Raw genomic sequence first — 17,892 nt, forward strand, 5'->3', positions numbered from 1 at the left:
GTCAGAACCTTATCAGCGTGGACACGGCTGTGGCTACCGTCGTTGAATCCGGTGCATTGCTCTCAGCTTCTTCCTGCCGATTCACTCTCATTATCAGCATCCTGGATGCCTGGGTCTCTCCTGCATCCCTGCCTCCTCCACGTCTTTCTGCCGTTTCTCTGTTGTTCTGTCGCTTGTCTCCCTCCCTCTCTGCTTCTCTCTCGCTCTTCTGTGAATCATGCCTTCTGTCAGAGGAAGGTTTTTTCTTTTTCTTTTTTTGACAAGCGCTCTCTGCCAACCAACACACCGACGCAAACCCTCCTCCTCCTCTCCCTTCGACTTTTTATTTACCTCACTTCAGCCTCCCTCTACCTCTCCTTCCTTCGTCTGTCTTTCCATATATCTGCCTCCTGTTTGCACTGCATGCAGCTTTGGGGGCTTTAAAGGTTTGGAGCCACAAAATTCCCTTTCTCCATCTGTATTTGCTCTCTATGTCTCATCTCTCTTCCTCATCCTCCATTCCAGGAGTCAGTGAGGAAGAACTCTATCTATCTATCTATCTATCTATCTATCTATCTATCTATCTATCTATCTATCTATCTATCTATCTATCTATCTATCTATCTATCTATCTATCTATGCTGTTGCTCTCCCACACACTCTTTTCTTCTCCATCCCTCTTGTAGCCCTCTCGGTTTGCCCTCTACCTCCCACTCTTCACCTCAGCGTTAAGGCAACACGCATCGGTGTGGAGGCGGCAGCAGGGATAGTTACAGAAAAGAAAGAGCAACAATGGATGATGCAATTTAAAAGCATCATGACCGTCAGCAGCAGCTGCGGCATCATTTTTCCCTGTGCTTATCTTTGTGGTCATTGTGCAAACTAGGTTTTACCTGTACTGCTGCAAAGTCTTATTGTAGACATCCATTTGGAGGAAGAACAGAGTCAGCTACAGGAGGAGCTGTGATTGGTCACAAACATTCATAGCAATACTAGTTTTTGTCAGCGAGGAGGCTGAACACATGAGCACTGAGATGGAAGTGATTGGTTGTAGTGCGCCGATGAGACCCAACCGGGGCAAGAACTTGCGATGGGTAATTGGAGGCGTGCAGATTGATCTAGTGACACCCTAGACACAAAAATGTGAGCTAGAAGAGGAGTCTTACCTGAGTAGCTGAGACCAGACGGGACAGCAGAGAGGAGAAAGGATGACAGGTTCTGACGGTGCCAAGGGAATAGGACTGACATGTAAGAAGAACCAATGATGTCTGAGCGATGCAGGTGGAACCTTTATTTAAGGCCGACCCCCATGGTCACCTGACCACTACCTGACAGGACCCCCTCTCCAGGGGGACCAGGGGGACAGCGATGGAAATCCCTGAACAGGGACTGGTCCAGGACGAAGTGAGACAGTTTCCTTGAGCGCTCCTCAGGACTGTAGCCAGCCCAGTCTATCAGATAGTGATAGCCCCGACCTTGATGGCGGTATACACAGGGCCCCCATCAATTAGCCTGGGTGGGGGAGGCGGAGTGGATGGTAGAACCAGCTGGGACGAGATGTGCCGCTTGAGCTGAAAAACATGAAAGACTGCTTGGACCTTCATGGAACATGGAAGGCCTAGACGATAGGTGACAGGACTATCATCGCCCATGAACCTAGGAGTGAGTTTCCTGGATATGTATGAAGCTTCAGGTGTGCCGTGGAGAGCCAAACCCAGTCCCCTGGCTGAAACAAAGGTCTGGAGCAGTGTCTGCAGCGATGCTGTTTAATATACTGACAGTTGGCTCAGGAGAGGGCCGCCTGAGCCCTGATCCAGGCCAACCCACAATGACGAATGAGTATTTGAGCAGCAGGTACATCCACCTCAGTTTCCTGATGGTCGAAGATGGGAGGATGAAAGCCGTGGCATATCTCAAATAGAGAGAGACCTGTGGCAGACGAGACGTGGAGGTTATGAGATATTTCAGCCCAGGGCAGGTAGCGAGCCCCCAAAGAAGGATGAGAAGAGTCAAAGCATCTTAGAAAGCGGTCTAGTTGTTGCCCGCTCAGTCTGTCCATTAGTTTGTGGGTGGTAACTGGAGGAAAGGCTGGAGGAGGCTCCAGTCAGCAGGCAGAAGGCCTTCCAGACTCCAGCGGTGAAATGATGAACCCATGTAACTGGACTACATGCGCTAGAAGAAGTTTGGCTGTCCGTTTGGCAGTAGGAACAGTACCTACTCAGTAGCACCACCGGATGCACTGCCTTGGAGAACTGATCCACAAACGTCAAGATGGTGTCAAGACCATCCAGTGATGGAAGGCCAGTGACAAAGTCGAGTCTGACGTGTTTAGGAACAGGAAGAGGCCGAAGGTCCCCCACAGAAGGTTGGGAGGGGGACTTGGCTCAGGCACAAACATCATATCAACTTAAACAAATTCACGGGCATCTCAATTCACAGAGGGCCACCAGAAGGCACGGTTGAAGAGACGAAGGGTCCTCTTGAGAGAGGAGAGGAGTGGGCCCAGGCATAATGGCCAGCAGAGAGGGGTGATGATATGGTGAGAGGGTAGGATGGGTTCCAGGTCCCTGACAGGAGTGATATGGGAAAACTGCCTGGAGAGGACATCTGCCTTAACTTTCTTAGAACCAGGACGATAGGCAAGGTTGAAGTTATAGGATTTAAAAAACAGAGCCCAACCTGAGCCTGCCTGGGATTTAGTTGTTTGGCTGTCTGGATGTGTATGAGGTTCTGATGGTAGGTCCAGATGAGGAATGGCTCAGCTGTACCAAGAAGCCAGTGCCACCGCTCTTCCAAGGCACACGTCATGGCAAAAAGCTCACGGTCCCCCACTCTGTATATAAGCGCAATCTTAGGAAGAGCTAAAGATAGATAGATAGATAGATAGATAGATAGATAGATAGATAGATAGATAGATAGATAGATAGATAGATAGATAGATAGATAGATAGATAGATAGATAGATAGATAGATAGATAGATAGATAGATTTGTGTGTGTATGTATTATGAATATAAGGATCAATTTGTTAAATCTAAACATTGTAGTCTTCATTATTTCATAAAACCGTGTCACATGTAAACCTTTAGGAACAGACTTTTTGGGGGAGTATTAAAGAGTTAAAATTAATAATATGACGGAAAAAAAAGTCCTAGGTCAATAAAGTAAAAAAAAAAAAACACAAAAGTGATAATGTTATGAGAAAAACGTCATATTATGAGAATTAACGGGGAACATTTCCAGAATAATCACAGTTTGCAGAATTATTTCACTCCTGGAGTAATAGGGCCAGGTTAGATTATTTTAATTATTTTTATTCTTTACGAGAATAAATTCAGGAGAATGAAGATAAAGGGATACAAAAATAAACTTGTAATATTACAAAAACAAAAATACTACGAATACAATGTGATGATTCTGGCACTGGAGCTGACCCTGCTCTCTACCATCACACCTGCTCATTCTCCACCTCTGCGCAATCAACCTTCACTGGCTCCACCTGTCTCCAGCTGCATAAAAGGCCCGTCCTTATCAGTCTCCAGTGCCAGATCGTCTCGTGCCAACCACTGAGAACTTTCCAGCGTCTATCCTGAGAGCCTGTCTGTCTGTCTGCTCGTTACCGACCTGATCCGCCTTCTGACTCCTGAGTTTGCCGAAGCCCCGTCTGACCCAGCCTGATCGTAACCCGTTTCCCCCTGGACTGTTTCCCCGTGCACCGAACCTGGACCAAACCGGAACCTGATCTTGGACACCCCTGTCAGTACTGCCGCTGGATTCTGGATTCTCTGTGAACGGACCTGGACTGCCCCTGGATTCACGCTCCTCTGGATTGCCCCATTCGGACTCTGCCTGCCAGCGGCAGTTAAGCCCGGAGCCGTCTCTCAGCCAGCGCTCGTTCAGGTTAGTGATTCAGCCTTTCTAAACCATCACGTCAAACTCCGCTGATCACTAACCTGTTCCCTTCCCTCCAGAGGGCTGCCAGACGGTTAGCGCATGCTACGCGCCCCAGAAGCCGCACTCCTCCTCTCTTTAATTAAACACGTTTCAAAACGCCACTGACCTGTTTCGGGTTATCATTGGGGTCCGATTCCCGTTCGTAACAGAACGATCTGGCCACCATGGATCCCTCTTCCGACAGTCAGTGGCGAGAAGAAGTGGATAAATCCATTTTTCAGCTAGGGGCCGGCGTTTCTGAGATTCTCAGTCACTTCCGCGGTCAAGCTGCTTCCCCGCCCGCACTTCCGCAATCGCCTCCCGCCGCCTACGCGTCACTTCCGGTGACGCCGTCTCAGCCCGAGCCACGTCTCACCCCGCCGGGGCTCTTCAGCGGCGATCCCGAACATTGCCGAGCGTTTCTCACACAGTGTGAGATTCACTTCGAGCTACAGCCTTCCTCTTTTCCCACAGACCGATCTAAGGTCGCATTTGTTATTTCATTATTGGCCGGAAAGGCTAGACTTTGGGGGGCTTCCGAGTGGCAAAACGACTCCCACCTTTGCCACTCGTATTATGAATTCTCCAGAGAGTTAACCAGGGTGTTCAGCCCATTGTTGCCCTGCAGAGAATCCTCCAGGGGGCTCCTGTCTCTGAGACAGGGAGAGAAGTCTGTTTCAGAGTATATTATTGATTTCCATCTGTTGGCTGCTGAGAGCTTGTGGAATGAACATGCACTCATGGACGTTTTTATTCATGGTTTAAAAGACCGAATTAAGGATGAGTTGGCTACTCGGGAGTACCCGAGGTCTCTTAAGCAGCTAGAAGAGCTGGCTACCCGGGTTGATCTCCGTCTTTTGGAACGACAGAGAGAGCGTCGTTCAGCCCCTTCTCCACGTCCTCTGTTCCCTGCGCTTCCCTCTGCCGCACCCTCATCTTCTCAGAGGCTTCCGGAGCCCATGCAGCTAGGGAGGGCTGGTTTGACCAAGGAGGAGTATCAGCGTAGGCTGCAGCAGGGTCTCTGCCTCTATTGTGGAGGAGCTGGTCATCGCGTCCGCTCATGCCCACTTAAAGGACCTAGCTCAGTGGTGGGGGGGAGATCTCTACTGAGTTACACTAAACTTGCTGTCTCCTCAGACCGGTTACTTCCTGCCACCTTAACCGTCTCTAACAAGTCCCATGGACTCTCTGTCTTCATCGACTCAGGGGCTGACACTGAGTTCATGGATGAAGGCCTGGCCAGGAGGTTAAACATTCAACTACACACTGGCTCATTCCCCCGCAGTGTTCTCGCCTTGGATGGCCACGAACTCAATCACTCTCGCCTCGTCTCCGAGCCTGTGGAGCTGGTTTTGGGAGGTAATCATAGAGAGAGGCTGGTCTTTATGATAATTAATTCTCCGCAGGTTCCAGTAATTTTGGGTGCCACTTGGCTCAGGAAGCACAACCCCCACATTGATTGGCGACGGGTCGAAGTGATGGGATGGGCTTCCTCGTGCTCTGAGTCCTGTTTGCAGTCAGCTCAGCCACTTCATTCTCCGTCGGGTAAGACTGAAGATATTTACCCTGATTTGTCTAAGGTCCCTCCTGAGTACCATAATTTAAGGGAGGTGTTTAATAAAGCCAAAGCCACGAGTCTTCCTCCTCACCGTCCGTTCGATTGTGCTATTGACCTGTTACCTGGAACCACTCCACCTAGGGGTCGTCTCTACTCCCTGTCTCGGCCCGAGTCCCAAGCTATGCAGCAGTACATAAACGAGGCCCTAGGAGCAGGCATTATTCGCCCCTCCTCGTCACCAGCTGGCGCGGGCTTCTTTTTTGTGGGGAAGAAGGATGGCTCTCTCCGCCCCTGCATAGACTACAGAGGATTGAACAACATCTCTGTCAAGAACCGGTACCCTATTCCCCTCATGAATTCGGCTTTCGATCAGGTCCAGGGGGCGAGGATCTTTACTAAACTGGACCTTAGAAACGCCTATCATCTGGTCCGTATTAGAGAGGGTGACGAGTGGAAGACCGCCTTTAACACTCCGACCGGGCACTATGAGTATTTGGTCATGCCTTTTGGCCTCACCAACGCCCCAGCTGTCTTTCAAAACCTGGTCAATGAGGTTCTCAGGGACATGATTGGCCGTTATGTTTTCGTGTACCTAGATGACATCCTCATCTACTCCGAGAACCTCAATCTCCACCGACAACATGTTCGTTCTGTCCTGCTCCGTCTGTTACAGAATCAACTGTACGTCAAGGCTGAGAAGTGTGAGTTTCACACCACCTCCACTTCATTCCTTGGTTTCATCCTTTTCCCTGGGAAGATGTCTATGGACCCGGCCAAAGTTCGGGCAGTTGCTGAATGGCCCGTTCCTATAGATCGCAAGCAGCTACAGAGGTTTCTGGGCTTCGCCAACTTTTATAGACGTTTTATTCGTGGCTACAGTCAGGTAGCTGCCCCTCTGCACGCTCTCACCTCCAGCAAGACCAAGTTTGTCTGGAATGAACAGGCTGAGGCAGCCTTCAAACAACTGAAGGGCTTATTCATTTCTGCTCCCGTCCTTGTGTCCCCTGACCCTGAAAAGCAGTTTATTGTGGAGGTGGACGCCTCTAGCTCTGGGGTTGGGGCCATTCTCAGCCAGAAGGCCATGGATGGTCGTGTTCACCCGTGTGCTTTCTTCTCCAGAAAGTTGTCCTCCGCAGAACAGAATTATGATGTCGGAAATCGGGAGCTGTTGGCTGTGAAACTGGCGTTAGAGGAATGGAGACACTGGCTGGAGGGCGCCAAACTCCCCTTTTTGGTTTGGACAGACCATAAAAATCTGGAGTACCTCAAGACCGCCAAGAGGCTCAACCCCAGGCAGGCCAGGTGGGCTTTGTTTTTTGACCGGTTTAATTTTTCTCTGTCCTACAGACCCGGGTCAAAGAACATTAAGCCGGATGCCCTCTCCAGGATGTTCGAATCAGAGGGGGAGAGTCTTGACCGAGCCTCTGAGTTTATCCTGCCTGATTCGGTTCGTTGTGCGCTCACCAGACTCGATTTGGAGAGGGAGGTCAGGGACACCCTGGAAGGGAGAACCGTCCCCGAGGCCTGCCCAAAGAACAGACTTTTCGTCCCCGACTCCCTCAGGTTAAAGGTCTTGGAATTCTGTCACAGTTCTCGCCTGTTTTGTCATCCTGGCATCACTAAGACCCTCCGTCTGGTCCGTACCCAGTTCTGGTGGCCCACCTTACTTAATGATGTAAGGGATTTTGTTTCTGCCTGCTCCCTCTGCACCCAGGCCAAGGCTTCTCGCCGGCCTCCCTCTGGTTTGCTTCGCCCACTCCCTGTCCCTTCCCGGCCTTGGTCCTGTCTGTCTATGGACTTTGTCACTGGTCTTCCTTCCTCCGAGGGCCATACGGTCATTCTCACTATCGTTGACCGTTTTTCTAAGATGGTCCATCTGGTCCCCTTGCCCAAGCTTCCTTCTGCCAAGGAGATGGGGTTAATCCTGGCGAAGGAGGTGTTCAGGCTGCATGGTCTACCGACCGACATTGTGTCTGACAGGGGCCCTCAATTCGTGGCTCGTTACTGGCGGGAGTTCTGTGCCATGCTGGGCATTTCGGTTAGCCTTTCCTCCGGGTTCCATCCTCAAACTGATGGTCAAACCGAGAGAGCTAACCAAGAGGTCGAGACCAAGCTCCGCCTTTTCTGTCAGTCCGACCCTTCCAAGTGGGCCCAGAATCTGCCTTGGGTGGAGCACGCAATAAACGCCACACCCTCCAGCTCCACAGGTCTCTCCCCATTCTATGTGGTATACGGGTTCCAGCCGCCGGTGTTCACCATAGAGGAGGTGGAGTCACGGGTCCCGTCTGCCCGTCTGTCTGCCCTGAGGTGCCAGCGTGCCTGGAGGAGGGCCAGGAGGGCCATACTCTCTGCCTCCCAGAACCAGGCCCGGACTGCAAACCGCCGGCGGGTCCCAGCCCCGCAGTATCAGGTGGGAGACAGGGTGTGGCTTTCCACCAAGGGTCTTCCCCTGAAGGTCGACAATAAGAAGCTGGCACCTCGGTTTATCGGGCCCTTTCCCATTTCCAAAGTGGTGAACCCGGTGGCGGTCCGTCTCCGCCTCCCCTCAGCCATGAAGGTCCACCCCACCTTTCATGTTTCTCTTGTCAAGCCTGCTAGAACCTCTAGTCTGGTCCCCGCCTCCACGTCCCCTCCACCCACCCGTCTTGTTGATGGCTCTCCTGCATACACCGTCAAGAGGATTCTGAAGTCCCGTAGGTGGGGTAGAGGGACTCAGTACCTCATTGATTGGGAGGGTTATGGCCCAGAGGAACGCCAGTGGGTGCCTTCCCGTAACGTTCTGGACAAGTCCCTCATTAGGGATTTTCACAGAGCCCACCCAGACCAGCCAAGGGCGTCTGGAATCCGCCCTTGAGGGGGGGGCTCTGTGATGATTCTGGCACTGGAGCTGACCCTGCTCTCTACCATCACACCTGCTCATTCTCCACCTCTGCGCAATCAACCTTCACTGGCTCCACCTGTCTCCAGCTGCATAAAAGGCCCGTCCTTATCAGTCTCCAGTGCCAGATCGTCTCGTGCCAACCACTGAGAACTTTCCAGCGTCTATCCTGAGAGCCTGTCTGTCTGTCTGCTCGTTACCGACCTGATCCGCCTTCTGACTCCTGAGTTTGCCGAAGCCCCGTCTGACCCAGCCTGATCGTAACCCGTTTCCCCCTGGACTGTTTCCCCGTGCACCGAACCTGGACCAAACCGGAACCTGATCTTGGACACCCCTGTCAGTACTGCCGCTGGATTCTGGATTCTCTGTGAACGGACCTGGACTGCCCCTGGATTCACGCTCCTCTGGATTGCCCCATTCGGACTCTGCCTGCCAGCGGCAGTTAAGCCCGGAGCCGTCTCTCAGCCAGCGCTCGTTCAGGTTAGTGATTCAGCCTTTCTAAACCATCACGTCAAACTCCGCTGATCACTAACCTGTTCCCTTCCCTCCAGAGGGCTGCCAGACGGTTAGCGCATGCTACGCGCCCCAGAAGCCGCACTCCTCCTCTCTTTAATTAAACACGTTTCAAAACGCCACTGACCTGTTTCGGGTTATCATTGGGGTCCGATTCCCGTTCGTAACATACAAAGTATATTCAGAGATTAAAGTCCCTCTGATACTGTTGAAGTGACTGAGTAACTGCAGATTTGCCTCATTTAAGATGGCGGACGCTCTGACGCAGTGCATCTGGGTAAGAGGAGTCTTCTGCTGAAGGACCTCCTCTGCTGGGTCAGTGTGTCATGGAGAGGGTGTGAGACATTGTCTAAGATGGACTGTAGCCTGGACAGCATCCTCCTCTCTGCCACGGTCCTCTGCCCCCCCTCATCACCGGCCCTCCTGATCACTTTGTTTAGTCTGTTGTTGTCAACGTATCTATCTATCTATCTATCTATCTATCTATCTATCTATATATATATATCTATATATATATCTATCTATCTATCTATCTATCTATATATATATATATATATATATATATATAGATAGATAGATAGATAGATAGATAGATAGATAGATAGATAGATAGATAGATAGATAGATAGATAGATAGATAGATAGATAGATAGATAGATAGATAGATAGATAGATAGATAGATAGATAGATAGATAGATAGATAGATAGATAGATAGATAGATAGATAGATAGATAGATAGATATATATATATATATATATATATATATATATATATATATATATATATATATATATATATATATATATATATATATATATATATATATATATATATATCAAGAGCAGTAAGGCTCCATTTGTAAAATCTGTTAGGCTCTTTTTGACATTAAGACATCAATTCTTACAGGACACATTGCAAAAAGAAAGAAAGCTACATTTCTAACTCATGTCTACTATTTTACTATTGAATATTGGTGTGTTGCATATGCGTTAATAATTATAATCCTAGTAATAGATTATTACTAGGATAACAATAATCCTTGTTACACATCTTGTTACACACTTGGCTGCAGTCAGGCATCCAGTGCTTTACATGCTTCTAAACTGGACCTCATCCTTCTGGTTATGATCAAATCCTCAAAATCTATAGTTGAGGTTTGGAGCGTAGACCAACTAGAGAACAGGCTGGAGGACCACCGTCACACAAAGCTCTGACCAGTTCATCAATTTCCATCTTTATGAAATAGATACTTGACGCTGGAGGCAGAAACTCACCCCTGACCCAGATGGACAATATTCATGGACAATCCAGACCTTCCTCTCCCCGGCGTCATCCTCCAGCTTATTCTGGGGATGCCAAGGTGAATAAGGAGCCTTGCTGTTGGCTCAGCTCCGTCTTCACCACAACAGACCCGATCAGCACCAGCATTACTGCAGGAGACATCCTGATACGGCCGTTCATCTCTCGTTCCTTTCCACCATTGCTGCTGAACAAAACATCCAGACGGATAAAACTCCTCCACCTGAGGCAGAGACTGAACACCGACCACCTTTTCCTGGTTGATAATTTTACTTTTGTTTTACACCCATTGAATGTTTGCAGGCTGGTTAAACAGAAAAATCTTAAAACACGCTTTATGTTATTTAAAACATATTCTATTTATTTTACATGTAACCAATAAACTGGTTGGATTTGCTTAAAACAGCAGATCCAGAATCCACTGTCCAAGTCAGCCTCACTTTATATGGAGCAGTGAGAGCAAGGACAACTGCTCAGCCTGAATTAGCTTATTATAGTTTTCAGCAGCTCTGTCATCAGTTGGCTAAATGTACTTCATATAAAAGCAGGGAAATATTCTGCATAGTGAGTCGGTTCTGCAGGCTGCTTGCACCGTCCGCCTCGCTGAAACTGGGCCAGCTGTTTCCATGACGCTTCGGTGATTGACAGAGAGAGACTGACTCACTTTTCTTCTTATCATGCTGCTCCGCTGTGTCGGCTGTGCTAGGCGGTCTGTGGAGAGGAATACTGAGACAGGAGGAGAAAAATCCCAGTGAACCCGATAAAAGAAACAGTCAGATAAAAGTCTGAGAAAATATACTGAGTGGATTTGACTGTAGATCTGTGTCCACAGTGGATAAAGCTTGGTTTACCTGCTGATTCCTTAGGCTGCTGCCAGTGAGGTTTTCAACAAAGCAAAGTGACTGTGTTGAAAATGTCAGAAATTTAGCCTACTGGAAGATGAATCTTAAATACTTTAAGCACCACAACATGTTTATTTTGTTCATTAAAGCATTCAACATATTGCTGCTGTCATGGTTTTTAATTCCATTTAGGCAGAAATCCTGTAGGTTTTGTTGATAAAACCTTGTGTCACATAATTTGCTCAAAAAGTTCAGAAAACCAATGATTAGCATTGATTTAACTTTTAGATTTTTTACAATATTAATATCGTATAAAGTCCATTTACATTTGTACTACAGTTATTTTAACTAGAAAAAATAATAATATTTGGAAGGCTGTAGACATTGATGGCGTGTCCTGGCTCTTACGCCTCTTCAATGTTGCATGGGGGGACTGGTCAGCCTGAGGTGGTGTGTCCAGGCTTTCAGGGAGGAACCAGAGAGCTTCCAGCTGTCAGTAGATCACCAGCTTAACTGACTGAAGCATCAGCAACAGGTGGGGCTGGGGGGAATCTTCTCCTACACAAGAACGATCATTTCAGTTTTATTCATATAGCTCCAATCCACATCACGTCATCTCCAGGCTCTTTCCAAAGTCAGCTTCCATCAGATCCTCCAGGTTGGTGAGAAAGTTTCCTCTCTAAGGAAACCCAGCAGGTTGCATCAAGTCTCTCCAAGCAGCATTCACTCCTCCTGAAAGAGTGTAGAGCCACAGTGGACAGTCGTCTGCATTGTTGATGGCTTTGCAGCAATCCCTCATACTGAGCATGCATGAAGCGACAGTGGAGAGGAAAACTCCCCTTTAACAGGGAGGAGAACCTCCAGCAGAACCAGAACCAGGCTCAGTGTGAACGCTCATCTGCCTCCACCCACTGGGGCTTAGAGAAGACAGAGCAGAGACACAGAAAGCTCAGAAGCTCACATTGACCCAGGAGTACTTTCTATGGTAGAGAAGACAGAGCAGGGACACAGAAAGCACAGAAGCTCACATTGACCCAGGAGTACTTTCTATGTTAGAGAAGACAGAGCAGAGACACAGAAAGCTCAGAAGCTCACATTGACCCAGGAGTACTTTCTATGTTAGAGAAGACAGAGCAGAGACACAGAAAGCTCAGAAGCTCACATTGATCCAGTTAAATTGAACTCAAATGTTATTAAAAAATGATCAGATAGGACAGGGTTGTGATGAAATACTGTTAATTTTTTTGGTATTCTTTTGATCCATTGTAGATATGAAGATTCACTGTATATAACTGAATGCACCTTCCCTACTCTGCACCTTCTTGTATGAGCCGATGTGACGAGTGAATTTCTCCATTGTGAGATCAATAAAGACTATCTTATCTTATCTTATCTTATCTTAATTCTTCACAATCAATGCCATATGTCAGCACAAGGTCTAAAGTATGGAGCCAAGAGTGCGTCAGTTTATGCACATTTTGAGCAAAACCAATTGAATCTAGGATAGTTTTAAAGGCTACACTAAGGTTATCACATTCTGTGTCAACATGGATGTTAAAATCACCCACTATAATAACCTTATCAGTGTTTAACACCAAATCAGATAAGAAATCTGACAACTCATCCAAAAACTGAGTGTAAGGGCCTGGTGGATGATACAAAACAACAAACAGAAGAGGTTTTATTGCTTTGCAGTTTGGATGAGGGAAACTGAAGGTTAAATGTTCAAAAGAACTGTAGTTATTAATTGGCCTGGGACTAATTAATAAATCAGACTGAAAGATAGTTGCTACTCCTCCTCCTCTTCCCACATATCTGGGAATGTGGAAATTTGAATAATTGGAGGGAGTTGACTCATTTATACTAACGTAGTCCTCTTGTAGCCAGGTTTCTGTGAGACAAAATAAATCAATCTGATTATCAGAAATCAATTCATTAACTAACAAAGTCTTTGGAGGGAGAGACCTTATATTTAATAGACCACATTTTATTATTTTATTTTTAGGTTCAAGGTGAACCATATTGATTTTTATTAGGTTTTTATGATTTGTTCCTTTTAGATCAGTTTTTGATCTGTTAAGTTTTGGCCGTGGGAAAGACACCGTCTCAATAGGATAATGGATGGGTAACAGTACAGAAGCTGCAGAGAGGTGTGTTAAACTACGGCTCTGCTTCCTGGTCTGGACCCTGGGTTGTCAGCATTTAGGAGGACTAATAAATCCGGCCAGATTCCTAGAAAGAAGAGCTGCACCATCCAAAGTAGGATGGATGCCGTCTCTCCGGATCAGACCAGGTTTTCCCCAGAAAGTTCTCCAGTTATCAATGTAGACACTTTGGTAAAGCGGCACAGAGTAACAAATAACAAGCGCTCCATAAAGATGTTATTAATCAGAGAAAAAAAACATTATTTCCTGATTGTTTCTCAGCAGTTACATCCAGCAGGTAAACACGCCCACAGCAACTTACCTCAGCTCCCTGCAGCCCCACCGTTGGTTTCTGGTTTCCCTGCTCCGGTCTGAATACGCGCTAAACCTGCCTCTTTAAAATGAACTCTACCTGTCTGAATCACAATGAAAAGTACTGCAGCTCTGATGGTGAACATAGTCAGTAAACCGCCTCTACCAGCAGTTTTCCCACCACCACCAGCGGCGTGGTCATGACATCATTAGTAGTTGTCTCGGTTCAGAGTCACGGTACCATGAGCAGCTTTTAGTTTCAGTGCCACCCCAGGAGTTTAAGTGGCCCCATCTGCCCCCCTCCCCCCCATGAAACATTTCTGGAGGCGCGCCTGCTCCTCTCCTCCTTCATCACTAACTTTGACCTAAGATGTCTCACCTGACAGATTCCCTGGTTTCTGCCAACTCAGCATATTTGCCAGAATGCATGAAGTAGAAGCCACAAGGTGCGCATACACAGCCCATAAATTTCTCTTCATCTTAAAATGAGGCGCAGAAGAAGACTTTTTATGTATAAATACATTTTCGTGTGAATACATTTTATTTATTTATTAAATTTACAGTTTCTGATTTTAAATTTTACAAAGAAAATGTTTGCAGTCTTTATGGTGTGGGGAAAAAACACTGTCAGATGGCCATTAGATTGTTAATCTCGTGCACCCCCCGCAGCGCCATAGATGAGGAGCGGTGTTTGACTTTGCTGAGTCAACAAATCTAATTAAATTAAATAAAAAAAATGTTTTGGTGATTTCACCCTTAGAAAATGACATGAAATGACAGAACAGCAGCTCTGACAAACAGCATCAACAAACTCCAATCTATCAAAGCTGTTGCTGTTGCATTTTGTACATTTTTATCTAAATGCACATGATGATATGCAGTCTACTGTGAAATGATTTTTCGTTATAACTTTGTCTTCTACCTGCACATGATTTATATGGGTTCTCTATTGTCACTAATCATATTTTCCATCTCAAGCTGTGAGCAGACATCTGCTCCCACCAGTCATAAACCGTCACTCGTCATCATCCATAAAAAGCCCTGAAAGACGGTCGAATCCCTCAGATGGCTCCTGGTAAACAAATGAATCACCTAACTCTACTCTTCCAGTCTGTTTCTGGACAAACAAAGACGAGCGGCTGAGTTTAGAGAGCGTAAAGGACAGGAATCTTTCTGAGGCAAATAACTGACATGCATCAAATGAACATTCTTCCATGATCCACTCATTAATTCAGCAAGAGTAAAAATCTGTGCCCACAGAATCCTCAGACTGAAAGTCATTTTAGAAATAATCTTAGAATTCCCCGAATTCTAAGATTTAGAATTTCACTTCGGTAAAATAAAAGTTATTGACAAACGTCTGCGTCCTTCAGAGAGATCCTGAAATGTTTGCAGCAGTGAGGAAGACTTGCTGAGTGCTGATTGGCTGGAAACAGAGAGCACTGATTGGCTGGAAACAGAGAGCACTGATTGGCTGGAAACAGTGAGAGCTGATTGGCTGGAAACAGAGATTGCTGATTGGCTGATAATGAGCACATAAACTTCTTTAACAATCATGCAATTATTAATATGCAGATAAACTTCATGATCCCCATAGGGGGAAATTAATTAGTTTCAGCAGCTCTAACGTAATGTTATAGAGGATAAAAGAATAATATAAACATTTTAACCACTCCTAGCAACGGGCTCGACCACATCTCCTCACTAAGAGACGTTTCTGCCGTCTCCTTCCTCAGAGCAGCTCAGCAGCATCTGAATCTCTGAAGCTGAAACTTCTCGGTAGGAATCTGTAGACGGGAGCGCTGAGGCTCTGAGGACCTTCCTCTGTTTCACAGTCAGGACAAATGCAGCATTGTTCCTTTTGGATCTGAGGGAATCAGTCAGAGCCTCGTCTCCCTGGGAGGCCGAGAAGTGTGATCCTCACTATCTAGAACACACTCTCCAGTCTGTCACCCCCCCCCCCCCCCCCCCCCCCCAGTCTGTGTTGTCCCTGTCCTCCATTACTGACTCCCATTACTTTCCTTACAGAGACAGATATCTGTAATTCTATCAAAGTCAGATTATATTTTCTTCTCATGACAAGGAAAACACCAGAGGGACATAGGTCCTCAGAAAAGGTCTGGTCTGCTCTAACTCCCTCCATTCTGCTCTACATAGACAAAACTAAGTAGTCCCTTATATACCAGGTATTTTTCTGCGAGACGTCACACCAAAGGTTCTCAACCACGTCCCAGCAGGAGAAAAGCAATAACAGTAGGCATAATCAACTCTGCAGCTGCAATTTAAAAGTAAATTCCTCACTAAACATGTCAACCATGACACTCCTGCAGTTTCCCAGAGCCTTCAGAAACTGATACCAAACCTGATGCACACCTGGAACCCTGACACCTGGAGATGTTTTCCTACCTCAGCCTCTGCCATCGGGATGGATTCCTGTTTTTTACTCTGAGTCCACACTTCCTCTATCAAAGCATACACAGCTATGCTTTGGGTTTTTCCCTTTTCTGAGTTGCTATGGAGGTCAACCAAAGGTTTCCCTCCACAGCTTCTCTGGATTCCTCCCATGTCCACATTTTTGCTCCACAACCACAGAAGAAAATTCTTCTGGCCACCATGTACCTGTCGGCTGCTTCAGGAGTCCCCAAGGACAACAAAGCCCTGAGGGCCTCCTCCTGTATCCTGACGGCCTCCATCACTGCTGCCCACCAGCGGGTTGTAGGTTACCACTGTGACCGATGGCCTTCAGGCAGCAGCTCCTGGAGGCCACATCCTCAAACCAAGTCTTCAACATGGTCCATTTCAGTTCCAACTTCCCAACCTCCACTGCAACATGAGAGAAGTTCTCCCGGAGGTGTGAGCTGAAGATCAGTAGGACAGGTTCTTCAGCGAAGCGTTCCCAGCTCACCAGACATTTGGGTTTACCAGCTCTGTCCAGCTGCATGACATGCAACCAGATCCCAGCCAACAGCAGGAGGTTGTCAGTGGAAAGCTCTTCATCCAAATGTCCAAGATGTAACGCTGCTGCTGATAATACCATCACACAGTTGTTCAGCAATCTTTGGCCAAGCTGGCCTGGTACCAGGTAACACTTGTGGACCACCTTCTACTTGAACATAGTGCCCCCCCCCCCCCCAATCCCTAGGTATAGAAGGAAGGCTTGGTCTCCCTAATCTGGGTGAGACTTGGTTCCTCTCGTGGTCAGAACCACTGAATCACTCTTAGTCTGACCCCTCCCCTTACGCCCATTTGTTCTACTAGGAGACCATCAGGACCATCAGGACCATCTGGACCACCAGGACCATCTGGACCATCAGGACCACCAGGACCATCTGGACCACCAGGACCACCAGGACCATCTGGACCATCAGGACCATCAGGACCATCAGGACCACCAGGACCATCAGGACCATCAGGACCATCAGGACCACCAGGACCATCAGGACCATCAGGACCACCAGGACATCAGGACCATCTGGACCATCTGGACCATCTGGACCATCAGGACCATCAGGACCATCTGGACCACCAGGACCATCAGGACCACCAGGACCATCAGGACCATCAGGACCACCAGGACATCAGGACCATCTGGACCATCTGGACCATCTGGACCATCAGGACCATCAGGACCATCAGGACCATCAGGACCATCTGGACCACCAGGACCATCAGGACCATCTGGACCATCAGGACCATCAGGACCATCAGGACCATCAGGACCATCTGGACCACCAGGACCATCAGGACCATCTGGACCATCTGGACCACCAGGACCATAGCGGTACACAAACCATTCACTGTGCTAAGGTGCCCATTCAGCAGAGGGTCAATGTCAATTTTATTTTTATAGCACATTTAAACATAAAATAATGTTTACCACAGTGATTCAGACGGTAATAAAAACAAACTACTTACATCTAGAAGACACTCATAGAAGCAGCTAGAGCAATAAAACAGGTTGATGCAATTCTGCATGAAGAAATGGTGAAGGCAACTTGCTGGAGTTCAAAGTGAGTATCGGAATGGTCAACAATAATTTAATAGACTTTGAATGCAGCATGGTTGTTGCTACTAGATAGATCTGAGCTCTTCAGAACCTGCTGATCTACTGGGATCTACTGGGATCTTCTGGGATCTACTGGGATCTACTGGGACACAGTCATCCATCATGTTTTATAGGGTCTGAAACAGATGAAATACCCAGAGAGCAGCCGCTGTGAGGTCAATGGTGCAGAACACCATCTCTGAATGCTCAACGTATCCTTCAAATGTTCTACAGCAGAACACTACATTGTGTTCCTCTCAGGTAGGAACAAACAAACTGAACCTACACTTTCCACAAACTCACCAGAACCCGACAATAACAGGCTGGTAAATAATGTCTGGTCCAATGAGTCCCGCTTTCAGCTGCAACATTCAGATGGTCAGGTCA

This window comes from Fundulus heteroclitus, unplaced genomic scaffold (genome assembly GCF_011125445.2).
Source record: "Fundulus heteroclitus isolate FHET01 unplaced genomic scaffold, MU-UCD_Fhet_4.1 scaffold_99, whole genome shotgun sequence".
NCBI classification, from domain to species: Eukaryota; Metazoa; Chordata; class Actinopteri; order Cyprinodontiformes; family Fundulidae; genus Fundulus; species Fundulus heteroclitus.